The sequence below is a fragment of the Pleurodeles waltl genome, chromosome 4_1 (assembly GCF_031143425.1).
Source record: "Pleurodeles waltl isolate 20211129_DDA chromosome 4_1, aPleWal1.hap1.20221129, whole genome shotgun sequence".
NCBI lineage: Eukaryota > Metazoa > Chordata > Amphibia > Caudata > Salamandridae > Pleurodeles > Pleurodeles waltl.
In genome coordinates, this window is record NC_090442.1 from 849,584,527 (window position 1) to 849,603,036 (window position 18,510).

Sequence of the window (18,510 nt, forward strand, 5' to 3'; positions counted from 1 at the left end):
AGAGTTAGAACACTCTAAAATGCTACTTTCTATGATTGAAATGGGTCTCAAAAATAATATATTTATGTTATTCATGAGATGTTTCAACAGATGTGTGGTACAGCAATGGGCATTTCTTTTTCTCCAAATTATGCCAACCTAGTAATGGGCTGGTGGGAAAGAGAAATAGCATGGGGTAAAAACAATGATTTGTATGTAGAAAAGATTGCATTATGAGTGAGGTTTATCAATGACCTATTTATTATTTGGCATGGTCACAAAATTAATTTCTGACTTATTTTTTAACTTCAAATGCAAATGATGTTGGTCAACAATTTACATGTGAGATGAGTAAAAATTCTAAAAATTTGCTGGATTTGACAATTTATGTTCAAAATGACAATATAAAAACGCCATTATATCAGAAGGAGACATCAATGCACAGCATATTACATGGGAAACGTTTTCATCCTAAGCCATTATTAAAAAAATATACCTATGGTAAATTTATAAGAATGCAGAGAAATTGTTCAAATGAAGAGGAAGTACAAATTAAATTTAAGGAAACGTTTCAAAGATTCAAAAGGAGAGGTTATGAACAAGGAATTTTAAGTAAGAATTTGGAAAGGGTGAAAACTGTAACTCGTAATGATGTCTTATTTTTAAAGAATGTCAAAGAGGAGGAGACAAAAGAGAAGAACCATATGAGAATGATAATGGACTATAGTAAAGAAAGTGGCAGAATAAAAAACATCTTACGTAAACATTGGAATGTGATCTGGAAAGACCAGGATTTAGGTGCAAAAGTGGGTTTTACACCACTAACAACATATCGTAAGGTACCATCCATTAAGGACTTTGTGGTGAGGAGTAATTTTTCACAGAAATATGAACAAAATTGGTTAGTTGAGCTACAAAAAGGATTTAAAAGAAGTAATAATTGCAAAGCTTGTAAAATTGGAAAATCAACAGATACGATCTCAATGTATGACAATACTGAAATTCAAATTAAGCATTGGATCACCCGTAATACAAAATATTTGATATATGTAATTGAATGCCACTGTGGTTTAAAGTATATTGGGAGTACCATTTGTATGCTTAAGAAAATAATTTTGGAACATGTTAGGGCGATTGTGCAGAATGATTTCACATATGCAGTTGCAAAACATTAAAAAACACATGAAATGAATAGTTGGATATATTATGGAATAGATCACTTTCCAGAACATGAAAGAGGTGGAGCTAGGACAAGGAAATTGAGACAGCTGGAGTGTAGATACATTATTCAGTTAAAACTAAAACACCTTGGGGAATGAATAATGACGAGTAGCTTTTTGTACATTTACAGCGATTCCAAAATTAAATGGAAATACAGCCTAGTGGTAAATTGTTACACTATTATCAATTCATGATCTAAGGTACTATACAGACATTGAGGAAATATTATTATTAATTAAATAAATGAGGATGAGTAAAATTGATCTTGAATTGATAATGGTAATAATGAATTATTGAGAATTATTGTAGATTTAAATATATATATATATATATATATTTTATTCACAAACATTTCAGTATTTTTTCACAGTTAATTGTTTTCTTAATATTTCGTTTGGGAAGGGATAAAGGAATAATTTAATAATAAATATTTCATTTTTACAAAAAATATGGATCTAGAATATTAGAATGTACTACAAGTCCCAGAATACCTTTTATTGGTAATTGGGAGTTGAGAGTATAAAAGGCAATAGAGAGAAAGGACGAGTAACAGTTACTTGAAAGAGCTCTAACTTTCACTGCTGAATTTCTATAGTTTTGTGCATGTAAATTCAAAACATAAATATAACGCCCCTGTAACATTTTTTTTTTTCAGTAAATGTCATTTTTTTTGTAATGTAAAGTAACTTTAATTACTATACGTTATTCCAACCCCGTTGCGCACGAGGTTGGTTGCCAAGCCCTTATAACCAACCAAACCTGCGCCATGCACGGCCTTTGGCCATGTGCAGCATAGGTTGGGCCCAGGGCCTGTCTCTGTCAGTGGATATGTGAGTGGGTGCGTGAGTGTCCGTGTGGGTCTGAAAGTGGGTGTGTGAGTCTATGAGTGGGTCTGAGTGGGTGCACGAGTGTCTGACTGGGTGTGCGAGTGGGCACCTGAGCCTCTGAGTGCATGTATGAGTGAATGAATAAGTGTATGACTGAGCCTGTGGTTGTTCCTTTCAAAATGTTCCATAATCACAAACATTTAGCGATTAATTCGCGGAAATTTGCAAACATTTGTGAATTTTCGTGACTATGATGCGCCGTGACACAAAATGATAATAAACCTATAATATGCCCCTAAAACACACCTATATCACACCACTGGGGTCAGGGTACCTTCACGTTAACCCCTTATGCCACTTTCAATTTAAATTTTCTCTCCCGGGGACTGTGCCCCATGTAATAAAATGGCAGTTGCAAATTTCGATTTAGGTTGCGGTCTGCCAAATGCAACACTTCTTTATGCACGTGTATTTGTGAAAATGTGCGAATGTTGCGAATTATTTGTGGCCAGAAATATACACATTTATTTGCCCTTAAATATCTCTTAAACTACTGAACAGATTTACACCAAATAAAAAAAAAAACAATCGGTGTACCAGCAGCTATCTTTCTGCCAAATTTGGTGTTATTCTGTCCAGTGGATTAGGCTGTAGACATTTTTGGAGCCCCCTTTTTCTTGGCCCCTGCTTGTCAGAACACCCCGAAACTTCCCATGTGGAAAAGAATCACTCGGTCATTTTATTTGGGAAATGTTTGGGAAGATTTGTCAAACGGTGTCAAAGATATAAGCAAGTCAAAAAATGCTTTTTCTATGGAAACATGGTCCTCACTATAACTACCTACTGGGGACTGTAAGTAGGTAATATATATATATATATTGTTTTGACTTATACTGGTTGCTCCCTTGTGTCCGGACAAAGCTAAACCTCTCTGAAGAGGTGTAATGACATCAAAACATGTGTCAGGTGTTGCTTTTGTTTATTCCAGGTTGGCTTGCATGATATTTTATCAATCCAAAGCCGTAATACTGTGCCTGGAGTGGTGAAAGGCTTTTGTCATTTTGCAGCTTGGCAAGGATGGCACTGAGCCAATCCTATGCTTAAAGATTTTGCTGTACAAATAGGAAAAGACTGTGTCATTTTCTAGCTCGGAGTGGAGGGAACTGTGCCAATCCTATGCCTAAAAACTTTGCTAGAAAAACATATATATATATATATATATATATATATATATATATATAAAGTCCTAGAATTGCTCTATGATCTATGACTGACAATATCCTGAAGCAATCAGTACTTTGTAGTTATTATTTGGATTCACTTCAAAATAGCCTGATTAAACCAAAAGCCACTCAGTGGTCTGTTGTTGGTGAAAAAGCCCATGCTCGTGCTACAGACTTGCTCAAAACATTATTCTTAGCTAATACGTGCACAGAAAAATAGTTTGATAATACAGTCTTTTCAGAGATCTGCTGTTGAAAACACTCAAAGACACTAGGAGCAGGACATAAGACTGTAGCCGGGTGTGCCCCTTTTGTTGTGACAATTATGCAGAAATCTGTGGCCTGTTGCATCTCATGCAATAATGTAGAGCAAGATGTAAACAAAGACTTTGCCAGGAAGAGACCTCACAATGTAAAGTATTTGATAAGCAAGAAGCTGCAACATATCAAGCATTGGTACCTTCAACTTTAAAAGTGAGTCAATAGAAAACAGCAGGCCACCTGCCCCGAAGAAGGGCACCCAGTTTGTCCCCCAACATTTAATTTAGCCATCAAACCTTTTCCCTCGTTTAAAAAAGTAGACCCTAATTGCCCTGATCTAAAAGTATACGAATTGCTTTATGTAATTGTATGCTTACCTACTATTTATATACTTGTTTTAAGTGGCTATTCGATAGATGTTGTGAGACCTAGCTTTAGATGTGTTTTTTATAAATCCTAACCATGTTCTCTAAAAGTTTGTTTTATGGTAAGCATTATTATACCTTCAAACTGTAATACACCAGAACCAATAGAATATGCAATTGCCTGTTACAGTGTGTTCAGTCGTGGTGTCACGATCAGGAGCAGACTCGGAAACAGCAGTTGAGTGCCAATTAAGTGTATAAACGTTCTGTGGGTTTGTATGCCTGCATCATAGACAATGCACAATTTCAAATACAGGAAAAGACCAACGCCACAGATTCCCTAACCAAAACAAGAAGAGATTCTAATCACTTACTTTTATAGTTCCTAAAAGTGTGATGTGTTTGTAAGCAGTGAATCATTTCTTCTAAAGGTGATCAAGAATCACAAAGTGCATATGCATATCCCTACTCGTATTTGGACCTTCATCCCTAAACCTGTGAAAAGTCCTCTGGCTTAATCTATTCAAAAGTATGGTCTTCTAGCTTTTCTGATCAAGAACTGTGTCACCTAAGTCTATAACTGCAGATAGTTCTCATTGTGGGATCAAAGTAGTCATAGGGTTAGCATATTTGTAAAATGTACACATAGCTTCTTTAGTTTTGTACATTAGAAGAGTTTCCATTCGATGGTTCTACTTTCTTTGAATAGCATGAAATATGGGATGTTTTGAACAGAGGGGCAAGTTTTGAGGACCCGAGGGAGTGGGACCACAGCACTGGTTAAGGTGTGGGGTAGGAAGAGGGGTAAGTGGTCAATGGCCTTTCAGATGGCAGCAGGCCCACAGCAATCAGCATAGTACACGAGGTCAACAAGGTAAGCCCCTTTTTTAAATTTTCAGGTGCTTTTAACGAAACTGCAAATTTTCTATATTTTTGCAATTCACAAAATCAATACAGCCTTGGAGTCCTGACTCAGGTGTATGTTTTGAAGTGCTGTTGTACAGGGTAACGGTAACAAATATGTTTGTGACTAGACCAAATGCTATGACATGGTGAAGGTGTTCCACATTTACACTCTCCTGACACCCAGCTTGGGGTCTCCCACTAGGCTTTGATTTTGACTCTGAACCTTATACATGCCTGGTGGAAATTCTTCACCACAGTTTTAACTGACACTTCTAATAATATCATTCTGAATAACACAATTTTGTAAATTCAGATTCTACAGGTATTGATTCTATTTACATTTTTGTTTGAATTGGGCAATCAAATGTGTTTAAATGCAGGCTCTATGGGCCAGATGTATCAAAGCCTTTTGCCGCCCGTTTGCGAATGCAAAACGCCCTTTCAGAATGTATCAAAGGCATTCTGAATGCAATTTTAAGGAATCGCTAAAATAGCGATTCCTTAAAATTGCAACCCTGTTTAGAGAGTCGCAAATTGTGACTCTCTAAATAAGAAATCGCAATTAAGGAATCCTTATTTGCGAATTCTAAAGCACATGTATGAAGCAATTCCTTAATGCTTTTACCACCAAGTTGAACTTGGTGGTAACCATGTGCAAATTTAAAAAATGCATTTAAAATGCATTTTTAAAATTTACATGTAAAACACACATGCCCTTTTGGCATGTGTGCACCTTACATGTTGTTAACAATTGTTTAGGGGAGCAGCAGAGGGGGCCTTAGGCCCCCAGCACCCTGGACTTTGCATTTCCCAAAATTGAGAATTCCAGTTAGAAATTCGCAATTTCGGACATGCAAAATATTCACAAATATGGGCCGACAGGCCCATAGATGCGAATGGGAGCTGGTATCGCAATTTGCGATTCGGTAATAGCATTTGCGATTTTTAAAAAATCGCTTTTACCGAATCGCAAATATGATACATTGCATTTTGCGAATCAGAAATAGCTATTTCTTAAAAATTGCTATTTCCGATTCGCGAAAGGCTTTTTTCATCCATCTGGCCCTATATTCCTGCCGTCTACTTACACCAAATCAAGCTTTTGAAACAAAGAGGCACTCTTTGTGAGTGCTACATAATGGTGCATAACCTATATAGGACCAACATAAGGATCATCATTTAAGTGCTAATAAAAGGTAAGGACGCTTATTGGGTTCCTGTGATTGCTAAGCTTGCCTAATAATACTTGGACTAAAAGATTAATTAATACAGTAGCTGGAAGTGTGTTGAGCTCGCATAGTAGAGTGTTAGACCTGCCTATGATATAATAAATTGTTCTAATTTGAAGGTTTTCAAACAAGCAACTTTCAAATGAATAAATAGATGTTTTAAAAAGGATGTGGTAGAAGGCCAGAGAGATTTCAATGTTGTGTAAGACATAATTCAAAATTAATGCAACATGTTTGCTCACATCACCATAAAGTTCCTGGGAAACATTCTTATTTTTGCATCAGAATATTATCCTCTATCTTTTTTCATCGTCATTGAAATAAGGAACACCTAAGACTAACATCTTCTGATATACTATGAACTTTTTTACTGTTTTCCCTACTCTTTGATTCCACTCCAAAGAAATAAGAAGAGGCTAACTCGTGCTTAGATAATCTGCTGGTCCTCTGTCTGTCATGTCACAAAGAAAAATAAGAAAAACTCAGATAATATGCTTGGCCCTTGGCATGCTTCACCAATATTTATTGGGTTTCCCTCCTAACTTGCAATTAGGGTGACCTCCTGGCATGGGGGCAAATTCTGGACAGAACTGTAAAAAATTGAGGACAAAGGGTCAAAATTCAGTACAAAAAGCCAGGACAAAGGTCAATTTTACAGACACATCCAAGAAAAGGCCATGACCCACTACAAAAAAAAAAAAAGAGCTTTTCATATCGTCCTCAAGTTGATTGTTTGCTTTGTATTATTCTGCTATCTGATTCTTTACAGATCATGGCTTACACTAGAGGTAATAGCAAAAAGGGTAGGATGTGTGGTTGGTTGAGTGCTGTATTAGGTATTGTGTGCGCAATAATAATTATAGGTGTGATTGTGGGAATGCCATTGATAGATAAGAAGGTGACAAACAATGCTTCGAATTCTGAGACTGCTACACTAACACCATGGGAGAAGTTTGAGCAGGATGCAAAATACTTGCATGAGGGAACTAATCCAAAAGGGGAACTCTCTACCAATGTCTTCTATCGCTTGTTGAATGAGTATGTTGACACAATGGATGCAAAGAATTGTTATGTGTGTACAAAGATTCCTTCATCAGTACAAGAAGGGGTTACTTATCATAGTCTGCCGTTAACTTATGGGATAAGCTGTAGTTTGCTGTTAAGAAGATTCTATAATCAAGAACATGTGCAATACTTCTACTCTAACTTAGATGTAGTGTTTTCTTTTGTGCCTGTAATTGAGTTTCTAAATAAATTATCCAAAGAACACAGCATAAAATTAGTTAGGGGTTTCTTTGAGCCGACACTGACATTTGGAACAGTTTATGCGCACCGCAATAATCTAACCTGCTTACTAACACCTGTAGAAAAGAGCTTCTTAGATCACACTGATGATAGACGAAAAGCATTAAAGGAAAGGCTAGAAAAGGGATTAGAAAAATGCACGCTTGCAAATTATGCTTACACCGTAATAAAGACGCAGGGCAAACTAGCTATAGATGCATTACATGTAAGTAGGCTTTGTATATACAGGCCGAAATCTGAGCATGACACCTTATTGTGGGAACGAGTGAATGCAGGCATATGTTTTTGTTTCATAGTAAGTGGACATTCATGTTAAATGGACAGGATCCAGCAATCCCTGTGATCTATTACATATGTGGACTTAATGCTTATTACCGCCTTCCTAAAGGATGGTATGGGACATGTTATTTGGGAATAGTTTTCCCAAAGATTTACCAGATTGATGACTTGAAGCAAATTCCTAAAATGTCTGAATTACAACATGCTAGACAAAAGAGAGAGACAGCGGCTGCTGTCGTAGGTGACATATTAGGAGCCATAATTCCTTCAGTAGGGGTTATCTTAAACTCCATAAAGATTTGAAAGTTGTCTACTATTGTGGATAACATGCTGACAAACTTCACAGGGGCTATACTCCTGATGGATACTGAACTTGCTGCGGAAAAAGCTATGACTCTTCAAAACCGGCTTGCTTTAGACATTCTTTTAGCAAAGAGTGGCAGAGTCTGCAAGATGCTTAATGTGCGCCATTGTTGTGTGTTCATACCAGATAACAGCAAAAAGATTAGAGGCATGCTTACTAACCTAACAAGAGATAGTGCAGATTTGAAAGAGCTGAAGGTACCTGGAATTTGGGAGAAAGTAGGGAGAGGAATTACCAGAGTAGGGAATTGCTTTAGTAATATTTGGAATCCTTGCAAAAAATTAGGGGGTCTATTGATTGTCCTGATTTGTTTATTGGGATTATGGTTATCATGCAAAACTAATGAAAGAATTAAAAGAAATCTGACAAAACAAAGTAAAAGAAATGAAGAAAACGAAAGGGAGAAAATGTTCAATGAAATTTGGGAACGCTCACACAAAGGGCAAGATGCTGAAATGCGCATAATGCGTAAAGTGAAAGGTTAAGAAGGGGAAGGTTTGTGTGATGACAAGTGTCATCAGAGGAGGGACTGAGAGAGCGTAGCTTATATAATCAATATTAACTTGAAATAAGTATGGACTAATGTATAATAATGCTGCATAGAAAATGTATTAATGTATTTTTGCTAAACGCGTGCTTGAAAATGTGCCCACGGGAGTGGCCCCCAATGTGTACGGGGACTAATGAAAACTGACTAATAATTATGAAATGTTTATTGAAATGTGGTTTTACACTAATAATTGAAAGTTATATACTAGCATTTTGCTAATAAATCATTAGGCCTTATTTAGCATGAGTCGAGGCCTAGCTGCCTGACTCTCATATTAAATGTGTTTTTTTCTAACGTGCAGTGTGCTGACTTGCTGAAGGACATGAACTCTTGTTTTTTCCAAAAGCTAGAAGCTGAATGTAACTGTAGTAGATCCGTTCTCATGAAATTCAACTTGCTTGTAGAAACATTTTAGCTGAATGCAACACTGTAGATCACTCGTAGGTACAAGGTCGCCTAAACCGGTACAGACAATGGAGCTACTGACTGAAGATGTGCAAAGGACCACAAGCGGATGAAATCATACCGGACATTCCACCCGCTAAAGACGTCAATCATAAGGACCAATAAAATACGTGAGAACTGTTATGGGGTGACAACTTTGATGAGCTAATTTGAAGTTAATTGGTTAAAGATAGAGGGGTGCAAACCCTTGTCCAACCAGATTTTAGGGGAATGTACAACGAAAATGGGATAAAAACCCTTCACACCAGGAAGTAAATTAGAATGGAGAACAGGAGAGAATAGGAGACTAAGTAGTTAGGGAGATGCTGATGCGATTTGCTATGACCCAGACACTTTGTCACTCTGCTTAGAGACTTTGCTGTTTGGTTCTTAAAACCATTTGTGCCTTATATTGCCCATTTACACTTTACCTCCTTATGAGGGAAGTGCCCCTTTGCCCTTCCTGCCCGAGTTGAGTTCCTGGCTGATGGCGAATCAACTGATGTCCTGAGGACGAAGACTGAACCTGAATGATAACCTAATACGGATGGTAACTATATGACAATGAAATTGTGATTGTCTGTTTGCTTTTCCTTTCTAGGTACCAACTGTTTCTCTTTTGAGAGAGACCATAGTTAGATGTTTTCCAAATTGATTTGCATGAAGCCCAACATGCCAATGCTAATTCGAGGTTAGGTGAGGGGTTCACTAAACTGACGCAAATAGACAAATGATTGAATCTATGCTTTGTTGAATAATGCGCTAATGTTACTCTGCTAAGGACAAGCTATGCTGACATCGTGTTATGTTCTAATGTTTGTGATTCTTGCTTTGATGAAATCTTATCAGAGTTGCCATATTGTGACTATGCTAATGTGTTTCTTGGTTTTGAGATGAATAAACTTGCTAGTAGGATTGTAATCAATAGGGAATAAATATCACAAAATTCATACTAAACTGGTGTGGTTATTCATGACTGCAAGATCATGGTGGTTTCAGAGTCTTATTAATGTCTTTGACTAAATTGTTTGGTTCTGGTAAATATTGATGACGTTATTGACATATTGATTGACATGTTGATTAGCTATCTCGTCTTAAGGTGTCTTCAATCAGGGTCAAAAGATTCATTGGCCTAAAACGAGTCCCAAAGTGAGTAAAATAGTCATAAAGGGACGCGTTAACCCCACTGTGGTCTTTTTGTGATTGCCTCTAGGTATGCTACATTCAGGTGGCACATTTCATTCTTATTTAATAGTAAATAAATGCCCTTGAGCACGGTGTCAAGGCCATCACCCCTTTCCAAATGTACCCACCCTTTCTTGGAGAAAATTTAACAGCGAAATTTTGATTATGTTTCTAAACTTTTTAAAACCCATGGCAACCAGCTGGGGAAACATAAAGGTAAGCAGCCTTCCACTAGTTCAAACAAGTTGCACAAAAACATCTGGCTCACCTCAATCTCTAGTAGGCTTTAAACCTAGAAAAAAATTAATGAGGCATAGGAGATGGTGTGGGCAAAAGTCTCACACTAATAGCAGGATGTGAGGTACTCACAACTTGTCTCTAGTCTCAAAGCACTAGAGTGTGCATCTGGGACTCTACATTTATCTCAGAACTGGGAGCTCAGACTACCATTCAAAGAGAACTAAAGAGGAGGATGAAATCAATATCAGATGGGAGATCCACAGCAACTAAAGCAAACGGTTGTTGCTTAGAACTGGATAAATGAGGACAAGAAGAACAAGGTGGGACAATTCCTAAAATCAGACAAGATGGATCTGCAATGAGTATAATAAAATATTGTGTACACGGGGAGTTGTCTCAGCAGAGAGGAGAGAAACAGAAGAGGGACTGGCAAGTGGTTGAACAAGCAGCAGGCAAACTCTTCTGGTGCAACAGTCGCCTTGTCATGCTTGTGAAGGGTACGCAGGGTCCATACCCCTTGCAAGGTTGTGCTGAACAATTGCTCACTCTGTCCCTGTCTTAAAATGGCTTTGCAGTCGAGCCAAGGCCAAACCAGTGACCTGGCCTATCCCTAAGGGCCAAAGTACACGTAGAACCTTCAAAATATTTGGGATGAAATTACACAAACAAATGTAAGAACATGATAAACATTTTAAAATGTAAGAAGTGTTTCCCTTAATACATGGTAGTGTTTTCCCCTTTATATATAATTAGGCCCCAGATTGAACAGGGAATCAGTTACCTTTCAACACCCAGTGATTACTAGCTACCATTCCCCCACCGATTTGCAAAATGGAAATCTGGGCAATCTTGGTGGCTCGGTGGCTGTCTGTCCATCCCCTGCATGAGATGGGGGTTTACGCGTAAAGACTTTAGGGAGGCTTACTGCACTACCTTTTTTTTCCTACTGACCATTCTACGGAAAGCTCCAAATGGTTATTCCAAACAGCTTTCTCTTGCTTCACTAAACCTGTAAACTCACTAACATGAAGAAACCCTGTGCTCCTGTACTACCTTTGCTAGGCCTTCACACTCACAGGACAGCTACACTCATGGTAACTCCATCAGTGGCATGCTGCATGCATCTCAAAATTGAAGGATTTGTTTTTTGATGGTGAGCTACTAGATTTCCAAACCCTTTTGACACACTACAGGCTTCACCCCAGTCAACTTCTTACTTGTGAACAACTTAAACAATCATTAAATGCCCTATTTCATTTCTGCCATCTAGCACCAACCACCCATGAGGTTTACCAAACACTCTACATCATAGGGACTGGTGGCACACTGATAAGATAGGCGTACAGAGCCTTTCTGCAACATGGACACCCCTCCAGGGCTTCTCTGTGCTACCTGGGAGGCAAACATGGCCAAACCTCTGCACATTGTGGACTGGGCTAAAGAAAATCAGACTACCCCACAAAGTATCCCACTGCTGCCATTTCAAGTATATTAAATTTAATATTCTGAACTAAGCCTACCTTACACCTGCCCGAATTATCAAAATATACATAGGAGCCATAGCAGCATGTCCTTGCTGTATGCAATTAGATGCCGATTTGATTCATAAGCTTTGGTCTTGCCCCATTCTCCCTTCATACTGGCAGAGTGTTCTTGAGGTGCTGTCAACCACAAGGGCCATGTACAAACATGTTTTCCAGAAGTGGTCCTAGTGGGCGTATGCCCCTGCCCTGGGTTCGAGAAACCCTCCACTAAGTTCCTCTACTGCCTCTTCTTCTAGCAAAACCCAAAATCACACTGCACTGGAAGGATTCACTTCCTCCAACTATCGTAAGTTGGACAAAGGTCTCACTCTCTTAGTTTCGATCTGTGAACACCCTGTTATTCAGAGAAGAATGAGCAGGTCTGAGAAAATATTTTATTGCACAAATGTGCGATATTTTGGTGGCGGGCTTCAAAGAATGCACCAAGAATGATAACTCCCCCCCTTTAAACATCCCCTGACACATACACTCTCAGTTTCTATGTACTAGTTCTTGCCATATCTAGGCAACTATACAAGTCAGTGGTCTATGGGCGCCTATCTGACACACATTAATGATTTCTCCTCTAGAACTCTTTCCCCTAAGCACCACAGGGTTCATTGCTCTGCTACCCTATCCTGATAGGTAAGGCAGCGGCAACTGAGTGCAGGAAGTGTGGAGGGACAGTTTAATATGGACCGGGTTGTTACACAGAAAAATGTAAATATTGTGTTCTAACTCTTCAGAAATGTATGCAGTCCCACACTGTTCTTCTGTAAATGTACTTATGAATCTGTTGCTACATACCTGGCTACTTTCCTGCTATGCAGCCTTTTTTGGCATACAACAATACAATCTTAAAAAAAACATGGTAATGTTTCAATTTAGTATATTAGACTACAATATTGCATTGACATTTATATGGAGTGAAAGTTTCTAAGCATGAAATATTAAAACATTTATTAACCCTTCTTCTTGACTACACCAGGAGTGAACAAAATGAACCAATTATCTGGTGTCTGTTACATCATCGTCAATATTATTGTTATGGATAGTGAAACACTACATGTTTATAAAACACACAAGTGAGTTTTTTTAAAACAGTCTGGGGCATATTTATACTCCGTTTGCGCCGAATTCGCGTCGTTTTTATCGACGCAAATTCGGCACAAAACTAACGCCATATTTATACTTTGGCGTTAGACGCGTCTAGCGCCAAAGTATGAGGAATGAGCGTCATTTTTTTGCGTGAACGCCTTCCTTGCGTTAATGAGATGCAAGGTAGGCGTTCCCGTCTAAAAAAATGACTGCGACGCAAATGCGTCGTATTTATACTCCCGGGCAAAAATCACGCCCGGGAGTGGGCGGGGCAAAAAACCCCGCATTTGCGCCTCTTTTTAACGCCTGGGTCAGGGCAGGCGTTAAGGGACCTGTGGGCTCAAAATGAGCCCACAGCTGCCCTCCCATGCCCCCAGGGACCCCCCCTGCCACCCTTGCCCACCCCAGGAGGACACCCAAGGATGGAGGGACCCATCCCAGGGACATTCAGGTAAGTTCAGGTAAGTATATATATTTTTTTTTTAAAATATTTTTTTTGGGCATAGGGGGGCCTGATTTGTGCCCCCCTACATGCCACAATGCCCAATGACCATGCCCAGGGGACATAAGTCTCCTGGGCATGGCCATTGGGCAAGGGGGCATGACTCCTGTCTTTACTAAGACAGGAGTCATGTAAATGGCGTCTGGGCGTCGTTAAAAATGGCGCAAATCGGGTGGAGGCGATTTTTTTGCCTCAACCTGACTTGCCCCATTTTAAGACGCCCTAACGCCATTTTCCCCAACGCCGGCGCTGCCTGGTGTACGTGGTTTTTTTCCACGCACACCAGGCAGCGCCGGTCTGCTAGCGCCGGCTAACGCCATTCAATAAATACGGCGCCCGCATGGCGCTTCAGAATGGCGTTAGCCGGCGCTAAACTTTTTGACGCTAAACTGCGTTAGCGCAGTTTTGCGTCAAAAAGTATAAATATGGCCCGCTGTCTCTCAAATCTCACTTTCAAGTAAGTTAGACATATGAAGTAAATTGATTTGACATGGATCACACAATTTGTCATGTAAGAAATCTGGGATTTGAACCCAGGCTTTTTGATCACACATAGTGCACATAAGCCACTGGCTAGGTTAATTTATTTTTCCCAATCCCCTGTAAAACCAGAAGACAATGTTTTTGTACAATTGTGTAGAATGAATACTACACTGTGTTAAAGAAATACAAATCACAGGTGAATCCGATATCATCTAAAAAAGAAAAGATACACAATGAATGTAAGGGAAGGTAGATGCTATTATCACTGGCTTTTTCACACATTACATAGCTATTCAATAAATAAATAAAGTAGTCAAAGTCCATTAAAACGCATGGATACTGCTGTGGGACAGGGTCAGTGAGTGAAGAGATGGAATCAAAGGCAAGGCTAAACAGTATTCTGTAACAATTTTTTTGATCTTTCACAATCAAGTAGCTACATATAAAATAACACACACCTTAAATGAAAAATAAATGGAGGTTAAACATATCATAGGGAAATGCACTATTTTATGTTATAAAACCTCTATTGGTTAATGTGGTCACTACAGATGTATGTGTGTGCAATCAGAGGCCCATAGAATTGAATCCTGTTTGGTGCAGCAGGGAAAGTGACTTTAGTGCTACACGGTCGCTGAAAGCATTGTGAATACGTAAGTCATTATCAGGGCCACTTGAAATATACGATTGTACAGCTGTGGTATTTTTCCACATAATTATATATGTCACATTTGCCACGTAATCCATCATCTGCCGCATAATCTTCAGATTTTGACATACAAAGCAAATTGCTTCTCGCTCAAATTTTTCAAAAGTTACAAATGTTGCAACACAATCCAAAAGTCCTTTGCAGAGTTTGACCTGTCACCTGTCTATCACTATGTTTGGGTGGTAAGCTGAAGTGCAACCTATGCTCAGAACGTGTTAACAGGTGTAAAAATGACAAAAAAATGAAGTAATACTATCAGCGTGCCACATTACTCTGCAAAATGTGCCTTTTCTTGCTGCATAACTTAGTCAACCCTGCCTCAATTTGGCCTTCTCCTGACACATAATTCCAGTAGCCCTGATCATTATTTTAAAGGTGAATACACTCAGTAGAATATAGGCTGCCACAAAATGCATATATAAATTTAGGTCAAAGATAAAAAGTGCTTCTAAAGGATAGATTTCAATAATAAACAGATTATAGCTAGTGCATTCATGATTTATAAATGTCCATTGAAAACAGGCACTCTAAAGCTCAGCTTGGAAAACCCTTGCAATACCTTTCCAAAAGAAAATATATTTGCCATCAGGAAGCTCCAAGTGACAGTATTTATTAAGGCTTACATCTGGTTCCAAGCCTCCTTTACATTAGCAGATGTACCAGTTGTGCACATTTCCATTTCTTTGAAGAAGCAGGCACCCTGGCAAGAAGGACTGTTTCTTATCAGTGTGCCCCTCCTCCAGGATTGAAGCACAGGAGACTCCCTCCCTTACCTGGGGAAATTAAATTGACATTTAAATTTTGTCAGTTTTTCAAAGGCTAAAATTATGGACAAATGCCGTCTGTTAAGCCATCCAACACGGGCAACGGAAGGCAGGGCTAAATCATGGACAGTGCGTGAAAATTCAGGACGGGTGGTCACCCTACTTGCAAATTAATATTTTATTTTGCGTATACATTTTTTTTTTTTTGCTGATGCCATTTCCTGTTACGTATCTTCCACAACCGATGTTGAGTCGACGTTACATTGGATCGTACCTTCTAGATAAGAAGACATGGGAATTTGTACTTTCAGGTATACAGTGGCATCACATGAGGTTAATGGTGTCTCTTCTTGTTTGCAGAACACATGGTATTAAAATTCATATTTATAGTTGTGCGTCCTTACATTTCACAGCCTTGACAAAGTCCTATGTAAAGGACAAAACATATGTTGGCTGTTTGTGCTGTAGAAGCATGACGAATGAGAGACCATCACCTAAGTAATGAGAAATTGCACATTTGCTCTCAAAGAAGAATAAAGAAATCCAGCCAGATTATTACCCTTACCGCTTCATTTCTATTATTGTAATTTATCCTGTTGACATTATAGGTACATTCAAGGTGAGCAACAAACTGATATATGTGTTGTTAGGAACTGATCTGGATGATCAGTTCTGCTTTGCCCCTTGTGGTAGCGAGGCACATTATTTATGAGCACTCTTCTGTACATCACTAGCTACCTAAATTACTCTATGTCACTTGTTATGGATGTGCGGCCTCGATTGACTTATTGCTACCATTGTAATTGTCCACAGCTAAAGCAGTGGTACCTTACTCATGAAAACATACAACTGTTTCATAAACAGGGGGGCAAGTTTCAGAATCTAGGTACATAACATTCAATGCATGGTAAAAAATAAAAACACATAGTAAAATGCCAGAGTGGATCATGATCATATTACTAAGTTTTACCCTTACCAGAATGCTGTCCCCAAAATGGTTACGCTAACTGGTCGCTTAAAAATGTTGTATTTTACTTTTTTTGTTTTGTAACGTAGTTAACGACTTAACAATATTACCATCACAATGCTTTGAAATGTATATTTATGCATGCAAACGTATTTCTCCTTTTTCTTTTCATACCTGAATTGTGTTTAGCTTACTGACAGCCTTAAGAAACTCGGAGGAGATGCCTGTGCGTGTGATAAGCCATAATTAACAACTATATCAAAAGCAACAAATTGATGAATGATTGGCTCTTTGGTTCAAAATATCTCCATATGTATGCAGATGCTGCTCCTCTTCAAGAGAAATCAGTAACTTTGCACACAATTACTCGTCGCTCTAGCTGAAGGTGTGTGCACTGAAATTTCTCAATAAACATTAACAAACTATGGGCCAGATGTAGGTAGGTTTCATTTTGTGAGTTGCAAATTGCGAGTACTAGCGACTCGCAATTTGCAATTCGCAAAATGAAATGCAGAAAGGTGTCTCGGACACCTTCCGCGACTCGTTATGGGGTCGCAAAGACCCACCTCATGAATATTAATGAGGTGGGTCGCAGTTTGCGACCCCATAGTGAGTCTAGGCACTCACAGGGATGGTGGCCTGCTGCAGACAGCAGACCACCATGTCTGTGACTGCTTTTAAATAAAGCAGTTTTTTTTTTCTTTTTTGCAGCCCGTTTTCCTTAAAGGAAAACGAGCTGCAAAAGAAAAAATACCCAAACCATTCAGTTTCGGTTTTTTCAGAGTAGGCAGTGGTCCATAGGATCACTGCCTGCTCTGAAAAATACTTTTTTGTGGCATTCACAAAGGGGAAGGGGTCTGATGGGGACCCCTTCCCTTTTGCGAATGAGTTACCATCCACTTCAAGTGGATGGTAACTGCGGGTTGGTTTGCGACCGCTTTCGCGGTCACAAAGCAACTCTACATCGCGATGCGGTCGCAAATAGGAAGGGAACACCCCTTCCTATTTGCGAGTCGGAATCACATTTTGCGAGTCGGTACCGACTCGCAAAATGTGACTCTGCATCGTGTAAGGCCTTTTGCGCCTCGCAAACTGCATTTTTCGCAGTTTACGAGGCGCAAAAGGCTTCCTACATCTGGCCCCAACTCCTTAAGAAAATATTGGTGACAATTTGTGAGCTTCCAGTCTCATAACCCATAAAACTACCATCTTTCTTTTATGGTGACTTTCCAGGGTTAGGCCTTTGCTTCGTTACATATTTTCTGCAGACATTCCCTGAAAGGAGATTTTCAAGAAACATTAAGAGGCTTATTTACAAAGACAATTTAGTGTACGTAGAGTGGTGTTCTTGTTCTACGCTTTACACGCCCTCACTTGCCATTGTGAATTAGCCGGACATATTTAAAATGGGAATAATCGTGGAGCAGTCGCATACATTTAGGCCCGTATTTATACTTTTTTTAGCGCCTCATTTGCGCCGCTTTTTGACGCAAAACGGCGCAAACCTACAAAATACAATGGTATTTTGCAAGTTTGCGCCGTTTTTGCGTAAAAAAACGACGCAAATGCGGCGCTAAAAAAGTATAAATACGGGCCTTAGTACGAATAAATAGGACTGTGTCCTTTTTTCATTTTAACTAATAGAAAGTTGGACGTTTTCTGGCCTAATCACACGTAAGAGTGCTTTAAAGCGTAATAATTCCAATGCTCAATAATTATTTTGTGAGTCCCTCACCCTTCTCCCCCTTTAGGATTGTGCAGAACAGAGTACACACAAGGACGCTAATAGAGCTTGGAGGAAACATGGTTATGATTGCATAATGCATCGCAAGTTGTGGGTATTCTGAAATGTATGACCAGAACGGTGAGTGTGGTGTAGCCCTGAAATAGGTATCAGGAGGATAGTCAACACATAAGTCTTTAGTTTTTTCCCAGAACTGTGTAAAGCTTGAGGAAAAGTCAAGGATGTATTAATATTTTGTTCAGGGGTCAAGAGGCAAATACCAACCGGTCTGATGCTGCATGCATTTATTTTTGGAACTTCTGGATTTGAAATTCACAAGGAAGAATATAAACATAGTGCAGC